This window comes from Schistocerca piceifrons, chromosome 2 (genome assembly GCF_021461385.2).
Source record: "Schistocerca piceifrons isolate TAMUIC-IGC-003096 chromosome 2, iqSchPice1.1, whole genome shotgun sequence".
Lineage (NCBI taxonomy): Eukaryota > Metazoa > Arthropoda > Insecta > Orthoptera > Acrididae > Schistocerca > Schistocerca piceifrons.
The window spans coordinates 861614812-861632402 of record NC_060139.1 but is presented as its reverse complement, the minus strand read 5'-3'; the positions used below and the strand labels follow the sequence as shown (position 1 = coordinate 861632402).

The window sequence follows — 17591 nt, the reverse complement described above, 5'->3', positions numbered from 1 at the left end:
GAGAGAGAAGGAAAAGCATTTGCTAACGAAAATTCTCACAGAATGAAATTTTGTTAGAGACTGGTACAGCCCTATTCTCGAACGATGTTGGTTGGAGCAGAACGAACAAGGGTAAGGATTGCATTGTTAGTGATTTTAAACAACTGTGGTACACACATAATTGCACTTTGCGTTTGGTGAAAGCTTGTATCCCGTGTATCTCGCAAGTTATGTCTCTCGCTAGCCTGTGTGGAGTTTGTCGCTCACCACCAACATCAGCTATAACAACTCGCAACACATGTAATAAAAATTCACTACATAACTCGCTACGATTGTGTATAATGCTCGCATTGCGTATAACATTCACAGGAGAGCGTTCAGAACACTACAGTACGCCCATTATGTGTCGGAGAACGCTTGAGGCAGGTGCCCAGAACTCGCCTAAACACAAATACTATCGTTCGTGACTTCAGTTGTAGTATGGCTGGAATCCCTCTGTGGCTTCTGACTGCGTGGATATTGGTTCGCCTTGTGTGAACTGGTGCCTTTAATTATGGGTATTACAGGTAGTATGTTATTAGGTTGGTTAGTATCTCGAAGTATACGTTGCAAACGCAAGACTGTAACGGTTATTATCCTGTGGGCAACAGATATTGAAATGTAGATGCCTGCACGCAAAGCTGATATCTTTACTGACAGGGAGCGTCCATTTGACGGCACACTTACGACGTGCAACAAAGAAAAGATAATAAATTTCGTGATGGTTTGAGAGATGACTGTTACCTGCATTGCACACACTGACCTGTGTAGATATTAAGGTAGTAATGGTCACAGTATTTGAGCTTATATCCGTCACAACCTATATCTTACAGTCCCACCGCCATGGTTTCTGTCTGTATGTTCAGGTTTATCTCAGGAACTACTGTACACGTTTTGGTGGTTTACTAGTGGGTTAACGACAAAGGTTGTTCCGTATAATTTACTATTTACGGTAATTACGACTGCCTCGTATATACATTGTTATCTGTTCCACTTTCATTTGGCATTTGGAATGATATCTCGTGGCAATGTTGGGAGTTACGAGTTTATCAGTTAGAGAGGAGGCGGTTGTGGTGGCGTAAGTTGTAAGGTAACACCTGGCGCAGCTCTAGAAAGCAGCGAAGCCTGACCAAAATCTCTGATGGGGCTGCGGGTAAACCCTGCCGGATAGCTGTGTGTCGCAAGCTGCGCTCTCGAGAAGGGGAGTTGCGCTGTCCTCGGATTGAAGCCGCCCAGCGGATTAACAACGAGATTCTTTGTCCCTACCAGCCAGAACAATACGTAAAAAAAGTCTAGCGGCAAGGGACGTGCCTATAAACAAAAACGTTCAGGAATGAAATCTCGTTCGGACCTCTGGATTTCGCCAGAATCGCCACGTAGGTACGTTAGGGACATGCAAATCGCGGGTGCGGTAAGACTTGCACCAGGCTATTCAGCCACACGAAATTTTATTTCTAGAATCTACAAATGTACAGGTTTGTCAAAAACAGCCTGTAAAGTCCGCAAGACCTATAAAAGGAATGCACTGAAACTTGTGCTGAAAATAATTCTTAGGAAAAGATTCGACACGTTAAGCCGTTCGCGGGTTAATTAGCATTGAGGTTATCAGACGAACAATCGAAGTATACAGGTCCCCAGATCACCATTAGTCCCCTATTTAAGCCAGCAGCCATCGCACAATTTCCCAGTATCCAAAACAGACGTCACAAATCTTTCTCACAACATTACGTATTTTCCACTCAAAATAGAGTTTGAAATAGCTAGGCTTTGCGGCGGGGCGGGGTCGGTCGTCTGTGTTGTCGTTAACATTATCGTTCAGTCACCCTACCTCGATAGGATTCTTGCCGAAGTCCCTTCACTCTGTGGTAGCAGATACGTGTTAGGCAGTGTAGAGCATCGTTCATGAAACCACGACCTAATACCTATCTCTCGGAGGCCATGTAACTCTAGCTGAAAGTCAATTCCTGAAAGTTCATGATTAAAAAAATCGTGCATTCGGGATATTCAGTCCACCTGCAGAAAAGCGTTTAAAATTATATTAACTCTGTTCTTTGTTTGGATTGTAACAAATTTGTAATGGATTCAAATGATAATGAAAGTCAATCTGTTATTGTTCCTAACTTCGTTTTAAAAAGACAAGTGTAGGTTTTAGGACTCTTAGACAATTCTCTTTATCTCCAGAAATGCAATAAATAAAAATCTGAAATTTTAACAGAATCATTCCATTAATAACAAACGGCTCTGTACCAAATTTGAACCAAGTCGGATAATAACTAATATGGATTATTTAGATTCGTAGAGGGTATGAATCTTCATATTGACTGAATGTTACGCTATGCAGTTCTCACGGCAGACAGCGTCAGCTGTGCTGTGAACAGAGCGAAAAAGGAAGAGAGAGAGAGAGAGAGAGAGAGAGAGAGTAGCCACCCTTCAACCACCGTACAAGGCGGATGCGTGCCTTACTGCGACGAATGTCATCTCGTAATAACTAGCAGTTTCCATGGCTAGTGTCTATCTCATTCAGATAGCCTGCTTCCTGGTTTACTGACTCGTCATAGCAGAATGACAGTTTTAGAAATGCAATATGCTCAAAGGCCCACTCCATATCAAATCAGTCTACCCCCGAAAAAAGGCCGCTGCTGCACGGTCAAAACGTGGGTTAATTTTGAATTTTAACATCTACACTGAAGCACTAAAGAAACTGGTATCGAAATGGCTCTGAGCACTATGGGACTCAACTGCTGAGGTCATTAGTCCCCTAGAACTTAGAACTAGTTAAACCTAAGGACAACACTAACATCCATGCCCGAGGCAGGATTCGAACCTGCGACCGTAGCGGTCTTGCGGTTCCAGACTGCAGCGCCTTTAACCGCACGGCCACTTCGGCCGGCAAACTGGTATCGGCATGCGTATTCAAATACAGAGATATGTAAAATGGCAGAATAGGCGCCGCGGTCATCAACGCCTGCATAAGGTAACAAATGTCTGGTGCAGTTGTTAGGTCGGTTACTGCTGCTACAATGGCAGGTTATCAAGATTTAAGTGAGTTTGAACGTGGTGCAATAGTCGGCGCACGAGCAATGGGACGCAGCATCTCCGAGGTAGCAATGAACTGGGGATTTTCCCGTACGACCATTTCACCAGCGTACGGTGAATATCGGGAATCCGGTAAAACATCAAATCTCCGACATTGCCGCAGCCGGAAAAAGATCCTGCAAGAACGGGACCAATGACGACTGAACGGAATCGTTCAATGTGACAGGAGTGCAACCCTTCTGCAAACTGCCGCAGATTCAAGTGTCAGCGGGCGAACCATTGAACGAAGCATCATCGATAACGGGATTCGGGGTCGAAGACCCATTAGTGTGCCCTTGATGACTGCACGACACAAAGCTTTAGTCCTCGGCTGGACCCGTCAACACCGACACATAACTGTTGTTGACGGGAAACGTGCCTGGTCAGACGAGTCTCGTTTCAAATTATATCGAGCGGACGGACGCGTATGGGTATGGACAGAACCTAATGAATCCATGGACCGTGCATGTCAGCAGGATACTGTTCGAGCTGATCGAGTCTCTAATGGTGTGAAGCGTGTGCAGTTGGAGTGATATGGGACCCCTTGTATGTCTAGGTACGACTCTGACAGGTGACAAGTACGTAAGCATCACGTATGATCATCTGCATGAATTCATGTCCATTGTCCATCCGACGGATTTGGGCAATTCCAGCAGGACAACGAGACAGCCCTCACGTCTAGAATTGGTACATAGTGGCTCCAGTGGAGTTTAAACACTTCCGCAGGCCACTAAATTCCCCAGACATGAATATTATTAATCGTGACCGGGATGCCTTGCAACACGCTGTTCAGAAGAGATCTCCATCCCTTTATGCTGTTATGGATTTATGGACAGCCCTGCAGAATTCTTGGAGTCAATTCCCTTCAGGACTACTTCAGACATTAGTCGAGAACATGACACGTCGTGTTGCGGCACTTCTGCGTGCTTGCGGATGCTCTACACGATATTGCGCAGATGTACTAGTTTCTTTGGCTCTTCAGTGTATTTATTTACAATATCACCCCACAGTATTACAGAGGGAGTTTAAAGTAACATATGTATTTTTTTTGTCATCAGTCTACTGACTGGTTTGATGCGGCCCGCCACGAATTACTTTCCTGTGCTAACCTCTTCATCTCTGAGTAGCACTTGCAACCTACGTCCTCAATTATTTGCTTGACTTATTCCAATCTCTGACTTCCTCTACAGTTTTTGCCCTCTACAGCTCCCTCTAGTACCATGGAAGTCATTCCCTCATGTCTTAGCAGATGTCCTATCATCCTGTCCCTTCTCCTTATCAGTGTTTCAACATTCGTCTATAGCACCACATCTCAAATGCTTCGATTCTCTTCTGTTCCGGTTTTCCCACAGTACATGTTTCACTACCATACAATTCTGTACTCCAGACGTACATCCTCAGAAATTTCTTCCTCAAATTAAGGCCGGTATTTGATATTAGTAGACTTCTCTTGGCCAGAAATGCCTTTTTTGCCATAGCGAGTCTGCTTTTGATGTCCTCCTTGCTCCGTCCGTCATTGGTTATTTTACTGCCTAGGTAGCAGAATTCCTGAACTTCATTGACTTCGTGACCATCAATCCTGATGTTAAGTTTCTCGCTGATCTCATTTCTACTACTTCTCATTACCTTCGTCTTTCTCCGATTTACTCTCAAACCATACTGTGTACTCATTAGACTGTTCATTCCGTTCAGCAGATCATTTAATTCTTATTCACTTTCACTCAGGATAGCAATGTCATCAGCGAATCGTATCATTGATATCGTTTCACCTTGTATTTTAATTCCACTCCTGAACCTTTCTTTTATTTCCATCATTACTTCCTCGATGTACAGATTGAAGAGTAGGGGTGAAAGGCTACAGCCTTGTCTTACACCCTTCTTAATACGAGCACTTCGTTCTTGATCGTCCACTCTTATTATTCCCTCTTGCTTGTTGTACATATTGTATATGACCCGTCTCTCCCTATAGCTTACCCCTACTTTTTTCAGAATCTCGAACAGCTTGCACCATTTTATATTGTGAACGCTTTTTCCAGGTCGACAAATCCTATGAAAGTGCCTTGATTTTTCTTTAGCCTTGCTTCCATTATCAGCCGTAACGTCAGAACTGCCTCTCTCGTCCCTTTACGTTTCCTAAAGCCAAACTGATCGTCACCTAGCGCATTCTCAATTTTCTTTTCAATTCTTCTGTATATTGTTCTTGTAAGCAGCTTGGATGCATGAGCTGTTAAGCTGATTGTGCGATAATTCTCGCACTTGTCACCTCTTGCCGTCGTCGGAATTGTGTGGATGATGCTTTTCCGAAAGTCAGATGGTATATCGCCAGACTCATATATTCTACACACCAACTTGAATAGTCGTTTTGTTGCCACTTCCCTAAAGATTTTAGAAATTCTGATGGAATGTTATCTATCCCTTCTGCCTTATTTCACCGTAAGTCCTCCAAAGCTCTTTTAAATTCCGATTCTAATACTGAATCCCCTGTCTCTTCTAAATCGACTCCTGTCTCTTCACATCAGACTAATCTTCACCCTCATAGAGGCTTTCAATGTATTCTTTCCACCTATCTGCTCTCTCCTCTGCATTTAACAGTGGAATTCCCGTTTCACCCTTAATGTTACCACCGTTGCTTTTAATGTCACCAAAGGTTGTTTTGACTTTCCTGTATGCTGAGTCTCTCCTTCCGACAATCATATCTTTTTCGATGTCTTCCCATTTTTCCTGCAGCCATTTCGTCTTAGCTTCCCTGCACTTCCTATTTATTTCATTCCTCAGCGACTTGTATTTGTGTATTCCTGATTTACCCGGAACATGTTTGTACTTCCTCCTTTCATCAATCAACTGAAGTATTTCTTCTATTACCCATGGTTTCTTCGCAGCTACCTTCTTTAAACCTATGTTTTCCTTCCCAACTTCTGTGATGGCCTTTTTTAGAGATGTCCATTCCTCTTCAACTGTACTGCCTACTGCGCCATTCCTTATTGCTGTATCTATAGCGTTAGAGAACTTCAAACGTATCTCGTCATTCCTTAATACTTCCGTATCCCACTTGTTTGCGTATTGATTCTTCCTGACTAATGTCTTGAACTTCAGCCTACTCTTCATCACTACTATATTGTGATCTGAGTCTATATCTGCTACAATCCAGTATCTGATTTCGGAATCTCTGTCTGACCATGAAGTAATCTAATTGAAATATTCCCGTATCCCCCGGCCTTTTCCAAGTATACCTCCTCCTTTTGTGATTCTTGAACAGCGTATTCGCTATTACTAGCTGAAACTTGTTACAGAACTCAATTAGTCTTTCTCCTCTTTCATTCCTTGTCCCAAGCCCATATTCTCCTGTAACCTTTTCTTCTACTCCTTCCTCTACAACTGCATTCCACTCGCCCATGACTATTAGATTTTCGTCACCCTTTACGTACTACAGTACCCTTTCAATATCCTCATTCACTTTCTCTATCTCTTCATCTTCAGTTTGCGACGTCGGCATGCAGACCTGAACTATCGTTGTCGGTGTTGGTCTGCTGTCGATTCTGATTAGAACAACCCGGTCACTGAACTGTTCACAGTAACACACCCTCTGCCCTACCTTCCTATTCATAACGAATCCTACACCTGTTTTACCATTTTCTGCTGCTGTTGATATTAACCGATACTCATCTGACCAGAAATCCTTGTCTTCCTTCACTTCACTGACCCCTACTATATCTAGATTGAGCCTTTGCATATCCCATTTCAGATTTTCTAGTATCCCTATCACGTTCAAGCAGCTGGCATGCCACGTCCCGACTCGTAGAACGTTATCCTTTCGTAGATTATTGAATCATTTTCTCATGATAACCTCCCCCTTGGCATTCCCCTCCTGGAGATCCGGATGGGGGACTATTCCGGAATCTTTTGCCAATGGAGAGATCATCATGACACTTCTTCAATTACAGGCCACATGTCCTGTGGATACGCGTTACGTGTCTTTAATGCAGTGGTTTCCATTGTCTTCTCCATCCTCATGTCGTTGATCATTGCTGAATCTTCTTCCTTTAGGGTCAATTTCCCACCCATAGGACAAGAGAGTGCCCTGAACCTCTATCCGCTCCTCCGCCCTCTTTGACAAGGCCGTTGGTAGAATGAGACTGACTTCTTATGCCGGAAGTCTTCGGCCGCCAACGCTGATTATTTATCAAAATTTAGGCAGTGGCGGGGATCGAACCCGGGACCGAAGACGTTTTTGATTATGAATCAAAGACGCTACCCCTAGATCTCGGGTATCTTTAGAAAACCAAAAGGCGGTTGGATTTGTCAGTCAACCCAGCTGACCAACCGTATTTGAGACACCACTAATGCCCCCATGGAAAGCGCTATATATCGGCGTGTAATTTAACTAAGATGTCGTCAGACAATGAAACCTTGCGTTGTCAATGGGTACAGGAGGCGCGGAACTCGCGGTGTCCGTGAACATGAAAGCGAACAAACCATGTCATATGAATGCGTCGTATCTATTCTTTCGGACATGTCCAAAATAAGAGACACCATGCGATGTCTACAGCTGTCATTCGTGTTACGTAAACTGATGGTGAAGTGAGGGGGGAGAAGGGAAAAGAAAATGAAGGGACTGTTGAAGTTAGCAGCAACCGGTACTTTACGCAGAATGACCGGCGAGTGAAGATGTGTGTGGTGAACCGGAACTCGAACCCAGGATCTCTTGCTCACTGGGCAACCAGATGAAGTCACGATGAAACTGATATCATAATTTCTTTGCCTTTCCTTTCTTTTCATCTCCTCCACCATCAATTTCAAAATAGACGCAAGGGGCACTTTATGACGTCGTGTGGTCACTGTGGTTCAAACACACAACTCTGTCAAGCATAAATCATCAGTATTTCGATTCAAAGGAATCAGCTAGTATAGAAGTCAACAACAATGTGCAGAGTGCATTGACTGTATGGGTCACCATCAACAGTCCTGGAGTACAACAGCGGATGGACAATTCACAGGGAAGCAAAACACTTGCAAAATAAATATTGCACAACAATACTGATGAGTGGCTATACATAGGTCCTGTCAGGTAATGAATTCAACGTCCATCTTATTCATTTATACAAGCTTTTTGAAATCTCGTCCTGCAGTGTGTCCAAAAGAGGTTGCAAGGCGTATTTAATATACTGAATTTTTTCTGTATAAAGTTTTTCTTATTCTTCGTTCTAATAATGCATTACTAGGTTATGCAATGTAACATATCAATAAGTAATTAAAAATCGTAGATTATAATAACCTCTGACTGAAGGTTAATAGATTGAAAACAACTACATATGTAAATTTAATGAACTGCTGTTAGCGTTTTCGGTTGTGTGGAACTATTTTGGACCCGCTTCGTTTGTAGCTACGTAACGAGTTTTGTCTGCACCGACTACGAAAGTTAATTTTCTATCCTTACAGCTATATGAACATTTTCTAAAGATATTATAACTGCATAATCCTGTTTGCATACTTCTTAACGTGTTGCTGGATGAATTGTGAGCCAGTACAACCGTGTAGTAGTTTCATTTATAATCTGTTTTCATACAAGTTATCCAAACAACATTTAATATTGCAGTTTAATTCGCCTATTGTCATTAACTATATCTTTAACACAGGGCAACCGCTCACGAGGCAGATACTCTGACCACTAAGTCACGCGGGCACAGTGGTCATAGCAATTGCACGGATTAGATTTCCGAAAGAACAGACAGCAAATATATATACAGTAAAATACTTAAGCAATTAACTGGCACAAGTCAAATGACGTGACACTTTTAGACTTTTGAGAGTATCGCCGTCATTCAACAGCAGAAGCTTGGTTGAAATTTAACAAAATAGGTTAAGGATAATGAGCAATAAAGTAGTTCATCTATTTTTCTCTCGTATAGCACCACTGTCAAAAAAAAAGGACGAAGCAAAATGGTTACAATCCATGGTTGACATCGATGCTGTATGTCATGCGAGATCAGTAAGAGGTATAGAGAGACGCCTCTGGAGCTGAAAGTAGACTTCTGTAGAAGAAGTTGTGAAGAACAGTACAAGAAGATAAAAAACCAACAAGGCGATAAACAAAGCAACAGACGAAATAGTTGTTTTAACTCAGCCATTTATTAAGGACATATGACGACAATCGTTCAAAATGAATTAGGAAATTGACTCCATGAGGGAAAAGAAAGATAGGACACCCATGAGGAACATGGAAGGAACGTGTCTATGAGACAATGACAGCCAGAGGCATCCTAGAAAAAGACTGGCTGAATAGAAAGAGGTGACAGTGAACAGCGGCCACTAACGAAACCAACACTCGCGATATGACGAGCTGGTGACGTATTTATATTAAGCTATATTACAATTACTAAATTAGTACTTTAGCCGTCCTTGTGGTTATATGCAGAGTGGGGCAAATATAAGTGGTCCAGACAAGAGAGTTCTAGGATATGAAGAAAGACATCAGAGCCGGCCGCTGTGGCTGAGCGGTTCTAAGAGCTGCTGCGCTGCTGCTACGGTCGCAGGTTCGAATCCTGCCTCGGGCATGGATGTGTGTGATGTCCTTAGGTTGGTTAAGTTTAAGCAGTTCTAAGTCTAAGGGACTGATGACCTCAGATGTTAAGTCCCATAGTGCTTACAGCCATTTTTTTTGAACAGCAGAGGAAAGGAAGAAGGGTACTAATCTGACTATAGCAGATGTCGAAAGTGACCACCATTCATCTCTTTGCACTTGCGGGTCTTGGTCAGCAAGTTGCTGAAGGCTTATCTAAGATGGACTGCAGCAACTGCTGAAATCTCCGAAATGTTCTTCTTCAGTTCTCGAAGACTTTGACGGTTATTACAATGCGCCTTAGACTTGAGGGCTGCTCAGAAAACGGAAACGCACACAGACAGACCATGTGACTTGAGTGGCCAGCTAGGGCCGCGACCAGACTGGCCTCTGCTAATGACTCTGTGAAGACTGTGTAAATGTGCTCCAAGGTTCGGCCGACTGGGCAGATGTCCATCCTGTAGGTCTTTTCCTGCAGCATTAATGTTGCTGCAATGTAAAGCGCCGAAGTCAACGTCTGATGAAAGAAGATGGGACCAGTAGTGCGGCATGCACACAATGTAGAATTCTGATCACGCAGTGGTGTTTCATGGAAGTTATGCCGATTCTCCACTGCCCAGAACCTATGATTCCGTGAGTTGACATAACCAGTCAAGTGAAGCCAGTCTTCATCAGACAAAGAACTGACCCATGTCCAAGCTATTCATTGTTATCTCAGTGAACAGCCAATCACAAACACGGAGGCGCTGAGGAGAAACTGCTGTTTCTAATGCATGAAAACAGACAGTGGGGATGCATGAGCAAGTCAAGGTGTAGTATCCGTTCGCATGATCGATGTGATATTCCGGTCTCCTGCGACAGGCTTCGAGTGGATTTGCTAGGATTCTGAAGCATTTTCTAATGAACTGTAACAATGTCTTTTGGTGTCTGGTATGTTTCGGAATGTTTTCTGACACTTCCTGTCTGATGCCATTTTCTGACAAACTGTTGCATAGCACTCTTTGCTGGAATTTTGACAGCATCAAACCTCTCAACAAACTACTAATCACACAGTTTCCACGACTTTGTTGTCGCGTAACTTCTCACAACGAACACCCGCTGCTCCACCGTGAGTACCATCGCCCCTCTGCACTGCTCCACTCACACTGACACAAAAATGTTTCGAATGGCTCTGAGCACTCTGGGACTTAACATCTAAGGTCGTCAGTCCCCTAGAACTTAGAACTACTTAAACCTAACTAACCTAAGGACATCACACACATCCATGCCCGAGGCAGGATTCGAACCCGCGACCGTAGTGCACACTGACACACCCCGCACTACTTTCTATACCGGTATGGATCACATGGCGGGCGTATACGTGGTGTGCGCGTCACGGCGTGTGGCTATATGTGTACATTCACGTCCAATCGTGTCCGGGCAACTTTTATTTGTCCCAACCTATAGATTCGCGTATTTCTGGAAACTGTCTGGCATTGCTTAGCTACGGCTTTCATGGCGTACCGTTTGGTGGCATTTGGGACGGCTCCGCAACGGATTTAAGCAGGCTCGCAGTTCAGAAGTGATGGGCTTTCTTGAAAGAAACTTACGTACCGTCTTGTACATCGGAGTTCTGGTGGTTGCTCATCGTGTCTGCACGATTGAAGTTCACTCTGTGGAACAAGCCGTAGCCTCCTTGGGGGAGGGGGGGGGGGGGGGGGAGTTTGTGCGATAACGGGTCATATTGTGCGTTCCTGCTACCTTGGCTGGTAGCCGCGACCTATGTCCACGAATTGTTTTGGCCTGATACAGGAACGACGGTGAGAAACATAGTTTATTTAGTGTTGGTCGACGTTCGCGTGTGGTCACTTCTGAGCGTCGCTTGTTATTTTGACATGAAACTGATTCAGCTCATTGTAAGGGCCGTGTTTGTCTTTGTGTGTATCACCATCCTAGGGATAAGATTCTAAGACTAGTACTCGTTTGATTGCAAGGGGGTGCCAGTTTCAAGAAACTTATGTGCTTCTTTAATTCAAATTAGCTGTCTGTTGTCTCCCGTATTTAACCCTGCGGTGCATGAATTTCACTCCAGTGGACAACTTTTAATCGTCTATTCTCTGGCGTTTTCAATCAGTCATGAGGCTGCAAATGCATGCACGACACAACATCAGTAGGGAGCGCCCACTGCAGTGAACCGTGTGCATTTGCAGCCCCAGGACTGATTGAAAATGCCAAAAAAGCGACCATTAACAGCTCTCCACTGTAGTGGACGCTATGCGCCATACGGTTAAGTGCCTCTTAATATTTATTAATTTATTTTATACTAGCTGACCAAATAAATTCAGTTGTATGCACTCTTGATTCTGTTGTATTCATTTGCTATGGAAATTTAATTTGTACTGTACGTCTATGTTTTAAAATTTGTCGATCAGCTGTCTCGAAGGTGGTCCGAAATCGAGGCTTTACTCCAATTTGCCTAATTTGTATGATTCCTGGCCTTTGCTTGCCTGGGCTCGGATTTCGTTGCTCATACAGATGCTTGGTAAACCTCTCAGTCTGATTTACACACATCTACATTAATTGGTTTCATTGATTGTCCAAACTAGTGAGGTAACAATGTTCTCTGCTCGCTTTTCAGCTACGTATGTGAATTCTTAAATTTTTTCGATATTTTCTAATGCTACTGTCTATTCTGTATCTTGTCTGTTCCACAGATGTATACAGGATGTCTCTCTTAACAGTCGTCAGGCGCATTTCCTCTGGGGTTTCGGGGATATTTTAAATTAAATTTTCAAAACGTGTAGTTTTAAGTACCTATTCGATACAGCTGTCCCAAATTAGTCCAGTGCGAAGAATAAGCAGGATCCAGCACCGACAGCACCGCCATGCAGAAGCGCTGCTCAGTCGCTGTTGCAGTACTGATTATTCTTCGTGTTTCACTGTTTCTGTTAACACTTAGCGATAAAACGAATACCGCACAAGACTAATTTGAGAGTGCTCTAACGAATGGGCACTTACAATTACTATTTAAAAATTATTTTGTTCGTAGTTGGAAACAACTCTTGGGTTTCATATGTGAAACATGATGAGCAGAATTTGTTTGCGCTGACCCCGGCTACATGATGCAAGAACAGAAGTTACCAGCGAAAATGCGCCTGACGACCCATAGGATAGGCAACAGGTGTATGGCTATTATTTCATGTGTCAGTTACTTTAGATACGTTTGGAGTATTTCTCAGACCGCTAACGATTTGTTTTCAAACTTAGCCTCTGTGATAAACAAAAATCACTTGCTTTTGTAGTTAAAGGGTCACCCGCTGGACTAGATCAATAAATAATTTATTTGTAATATCATTTCTTGTTTCCATCAGCACGCTGTTACTCCCATATATGGTAACGCTAAATAAGCAATAAATTAATAAATATCCACGCTCCGCACCAGTTGAGACATGTATTCGCCGGACGCTGTGGCCGAGCGTTTCTAGGCGCTTCACTCCCGAACCGCACTGCTGCTGCGGTCGCAGGTTCGAATCCTGCCTCGGGCATGGATGTGTGTGATGTCCTTAGGTTAGTAAGGGGACTGATGACCTCAGATGTTAAGTCCCATAGTGCTTAGAGCCATTTTTTGAGACCTGTATTCACCACACACCACAGGACGCAGCATTTAACAAGGCCGTAGAAATTTCTGAGTGTGGAAAGACGAACACCAGGAGTGGTGAGTGGTATTGCTTGCATCTGCTCCGTCAGTCCAAATAGTTTCCATACTGAATAAATGAAACACAAAGAGAAATTAAAATGCTGATTTTTACTCTTCAGACATTAAAACACTCAGAATGTTGAGACTACCACGTAAATCTGTCTTTGGAATTTCGCTCAACTCGAACGTCACATTTTTTTTTTTTTTTTTTTTTTTTACTCAAGAAGAACTGTAATGGATCCAAGAGTCTTTGTTTTTATAGGGAATGAAGTTGTGCGGGTCAAACTTTGCACACACTTTTCCTTTCTCAAATAATTCTGGGGAGTGTTTTGAGCACTTTATTTAGAGATATTGCTCCATTACGCTTTGTGACACAACAGCGCTGACGCTCTACGGCCCCACGCCCAGTACTTAATGCTGCGTACTATCAATCGCCTAGCCAAACGCACGTTGAGGTGCACTTTTCCGTTCCCCATGATACAATATTCCCAATCCTCACAGAGATTTTCCACATCTTTGTTTCTCCTTCTTTCAATCGCTAAACCTTCTGTGGCCGCTTAGGAGATAGTGCTCGATTATTCGCAAAGTCACTCTCATCGAGATTTATGACCTCTTTATCAGTTATCCGACTAACCTATCTGATCTTCAGCATTCTTCTCTAGCACCATACTTCAAAATTTTCCTTTCTCTTCTCGTCTGTACTGTTAGTCGTCTACGTTTAGCTTCCATAATTCACTGACGGCTAAACAACAATTGCAGCACCAAGACGAAGTTGTGCGCCATAAACGAAAGTTAGTAGGCGTGTTTCTACACCTGAAGGACGGTGTCTGTTCAAATTTGATGCAAGCCGCATAAGAATGGTGCTAGTAGCACCACTACGATAATGCAAATCAGACTTACTTTAAATACACGCTGCATCGATCGTGAAAATTAGTTGCCTTTGAGATTGGACGTGTTGAGCCGATATTAGTCAAGAATGCCTTTAAGGCGAAAAAGACGCCTCACTGAATTTGAACAAGGTCGTGTAATAGGACTACGAGATATTCCTTATGCGATAGTGCAGAAAGACTTAGCTGGAATTTAGCCACTGTACGTGATTGCTGGCATTGGTCGCAAAAAGACCAGACTGCGGATGGCCACGTGGTATTATCAAGAGAGAAGTCTTTCGTGTTCGGCCTGTGCCTCTGGCACATAGTACTGCATCTGCAGCAACATTGTACGTCAGTCTGATTATTCGACCTGTTGTGCTGCTATTCATGAACAGCATTCCGTGGGGTGTTTTCAAACAGGTTCAAAAATGGCTCTGAGGACTTAACTTCTGATGGCATCAGTCCCCTAGAACTTAGAACTACTTAAACCTAACTAACCTAAGGACAGCACACACTTCCATTCCCGATGCAGAATTCGAACCTGCGACCGTAGCGGTCGCGCGGTTCCAGACTGCAACACCTAGAACCGCTCGGCCACCCTGACTGGCTTTTCAAACACACCGCTTTTGTAACCCAGCATGCTCTACAGAGTGTCTACATGCTGCCTTGGCCTACCCGATAAAAAATGTCGTGTGACCAGAGCCTCCCGTCGTGTAGACCGTTCGCCGGGTGAAAGTCTTTCAATTTGACGCCACTTCGACAACTTGCGCGTCGATGGGGATGAAATGATGATTATTAGGACAACACAACGCCCAGTCTCTGAGAGGAGAAAATCTCCGACCCAGCTGGGAATCGAACACGGGCCCTTAGGATTGACATTCTGTCAGGCAACAGGCATCCATCTCCATTTCAGAAGCGGACATCAGGCACATGAACAAGACAATGAATGCATGTTTGCATGGTTGTATTCAGCAGTCTGGCGTTACACTGTTTGTTAATGCACCCACGTTTCCCATTTGCAATGGCTTATTTTACCTTAACCAATTACTTGTAATTTTAATCTTTTAAATATCTTACCGAGACAAATATGTTCATGAAATTTCATTACACTACTTTAACTGTTTTTTGGTGATGATGTTGGGGTTGCGATTTTTTTTTCCGTCAGCGTAGAACACTACACTCCAAACATATGCCTTAATTTCATGCTTCATATCAGACTTGTGTGACATGTTAAAACATTTTTTTATATAAACGCTTTTCTTGCGATTGCTAGCCAAATCTCATTGCACAGTTGGTCTTGTTTTATTTTTCTGTCCAAATACGAAAATTCACCTACCTCTTGTAGGATCCCAGTTGAAATTGTAAGAAACTAAACTCCACCCTAACAGGCCATGAAGGCCCCACGGTACCGACCGGTTGCCGTGTCGTCCCCAGCCCACAAAATGGTTCAAATGGCTCTGAGCACTATGGGACTTAACATCTATGGTCATCAGTCCCCTAGAACTTAGAACTACTTAAACCTAACTAACCTAAGGACAGCACACAACACCCAGTTATCACGAGGCAGAGAATATCCCTGACCTCGCCGGGAATCGAACCCGGGAACCCGGGTGCGGGAAGCGAGAACGCTACCGCACGACCACAAACTGCGGACCTCAGCCCACAGGCGCCACCGGATGCGGATATGGAGGGGCAATGGTCATCCCACCGCTCTCCCGGCCGTACGGCAGGTTCCGAGACAAGCCGCTACTTCTGAATCAAGTAGCTCCTCAGTTTGCCTCACAAGGGCTGAGTGCACCCCACTTGCGAACAGCGCTCGGCAGACCGGATGGTCACCCATCCAAGTGCTAACAAGGCCGACAGCGCTTAACTTCGGTGATCTGACGGGAACCGGTGTTGCCACTGCGGCAAGGCTGTTGGCCCAGTTGGAATTCTACTTAACCCTATTTTCACCTGATTTATACAGTTACTTTCAACTACCCTTGTTTATTTCTTTTTGTAGTTCATTTTATTAGCTCTTTCCCGTTGAGCTGATCATCCAGATCCTTCCAAATGCAACTCATAGCAGCAGAAAAACTGCCAACTCATGACCAAGTTGTCGTGTTCAGAAAATCTCTCACGTGACAATTACTGCGGTAGAGTGACAGAATGTATGTGAGATAACTGTCTGTTCCAAGGTGCGACGAATCTCTCGTTTCGTGGCGAAAACCCAAGTGAAAGCTGGTTCGTTAGCTATCGCGGATTCTTCTGCGTGCGGTGCGTGAGCAAACTGCAATCACGCCGCCCGCAGGTGCGAGAGATATCCGACTGAATTACGACCTTTCGTCGCATGATAATACGCTGCTTGCCTGGACACGGCTGGCTTAGAGAAAGAGCGCCTGTAAGCCGCGGTGGGAATTGTCGCAGAGTCAGGCAATTATCAACCCGGTGCAGAAGGGGAAGGGAGTGGGAGAGGGGGCTATATGAACCAGGACCTACCGCAGCTCTACGAGGGCAATTCCGTGGCGGGCGGCAAATTGCCTGGAAATTTAATAAGATCGGGCACGGCAGCTCTCGCCTGTTCTGCCACGAAGCTGAGTCGTGACAGCTGAGCACGCAAGCAGAAATCATGCCTCGTTTTGAAGAGTAATTGAGGGTGAGCAAGTTAGCTGTAGTACAATTGAGATTTTACGCTAAGTGATATAAGATGCAATTAAGAAAGGAAACACAGTAATGACATCAATAGAGTTTCGTCTGCCTGTAAAATGAAAGGACGTTGCTCATCATTATGAGACTACCTAAAGCCACATCAGTACATATGACTTTCGTTGTGGTCTGTAGTCTGATGTCTGTTTTGACACAGCTGTCCATGTTCGACCTGATAACGATGCAGGCGCATTACAGCAATGTCATAGCGACAGTATAAAGATTTTAGTCGTTGCGTGGCTATGACGGTCGCAAAATATTGAAGGATTAACTGCGAGGGCGTTCAATAAGTAACGCAACACTTTTTTTGAAAGCAGGTTGGTTTTAATGGTTCAAATGGCTCTGAGCACTATGGGACTTAACATCTGAGGTCATCAGTCCCCTAGAACTTGTAACTACTTAAACCTAACTAACCTAAGGACATCACACACATCCAAGCCCGAGGCAGGATTCGAACCTGCGACCGTAGCAGTCGCGCGGTTCCGGACTGCGCGCCTAGAACCGCTGGACCACCGCGGCCGGCATGTTGGTTTTATTTGGGATTCCAGTACTCCGTATTATTCCCCACTCTATTTGCTGCAAAACCCTACTTTTCAATGTAATCTTCGTGCAATGAGGCCGCCTTACGCCACTAGTTCGCCTGGACAAAAAGGAATAGTCCAATGAAGTATCGGAGCTTCTCTCGAGCGTGCAGATATATGAGAAGGCTTCA

The 17591-nt window shown here is 44.1% G+C and overlaps 1 pseudogene; it reads right to left on the bottom strand.

Annotated features, from left to right (window-relative positions):
• Positions 1-15998: 15998 nt before the first annotated feature.
• Positions 15999-16115, bottom strand: LOC124778381 (annotated as a pseudogene).
• Between the last annotated feature and the right edge of the window lie 1476 nt (positions 16116-17591).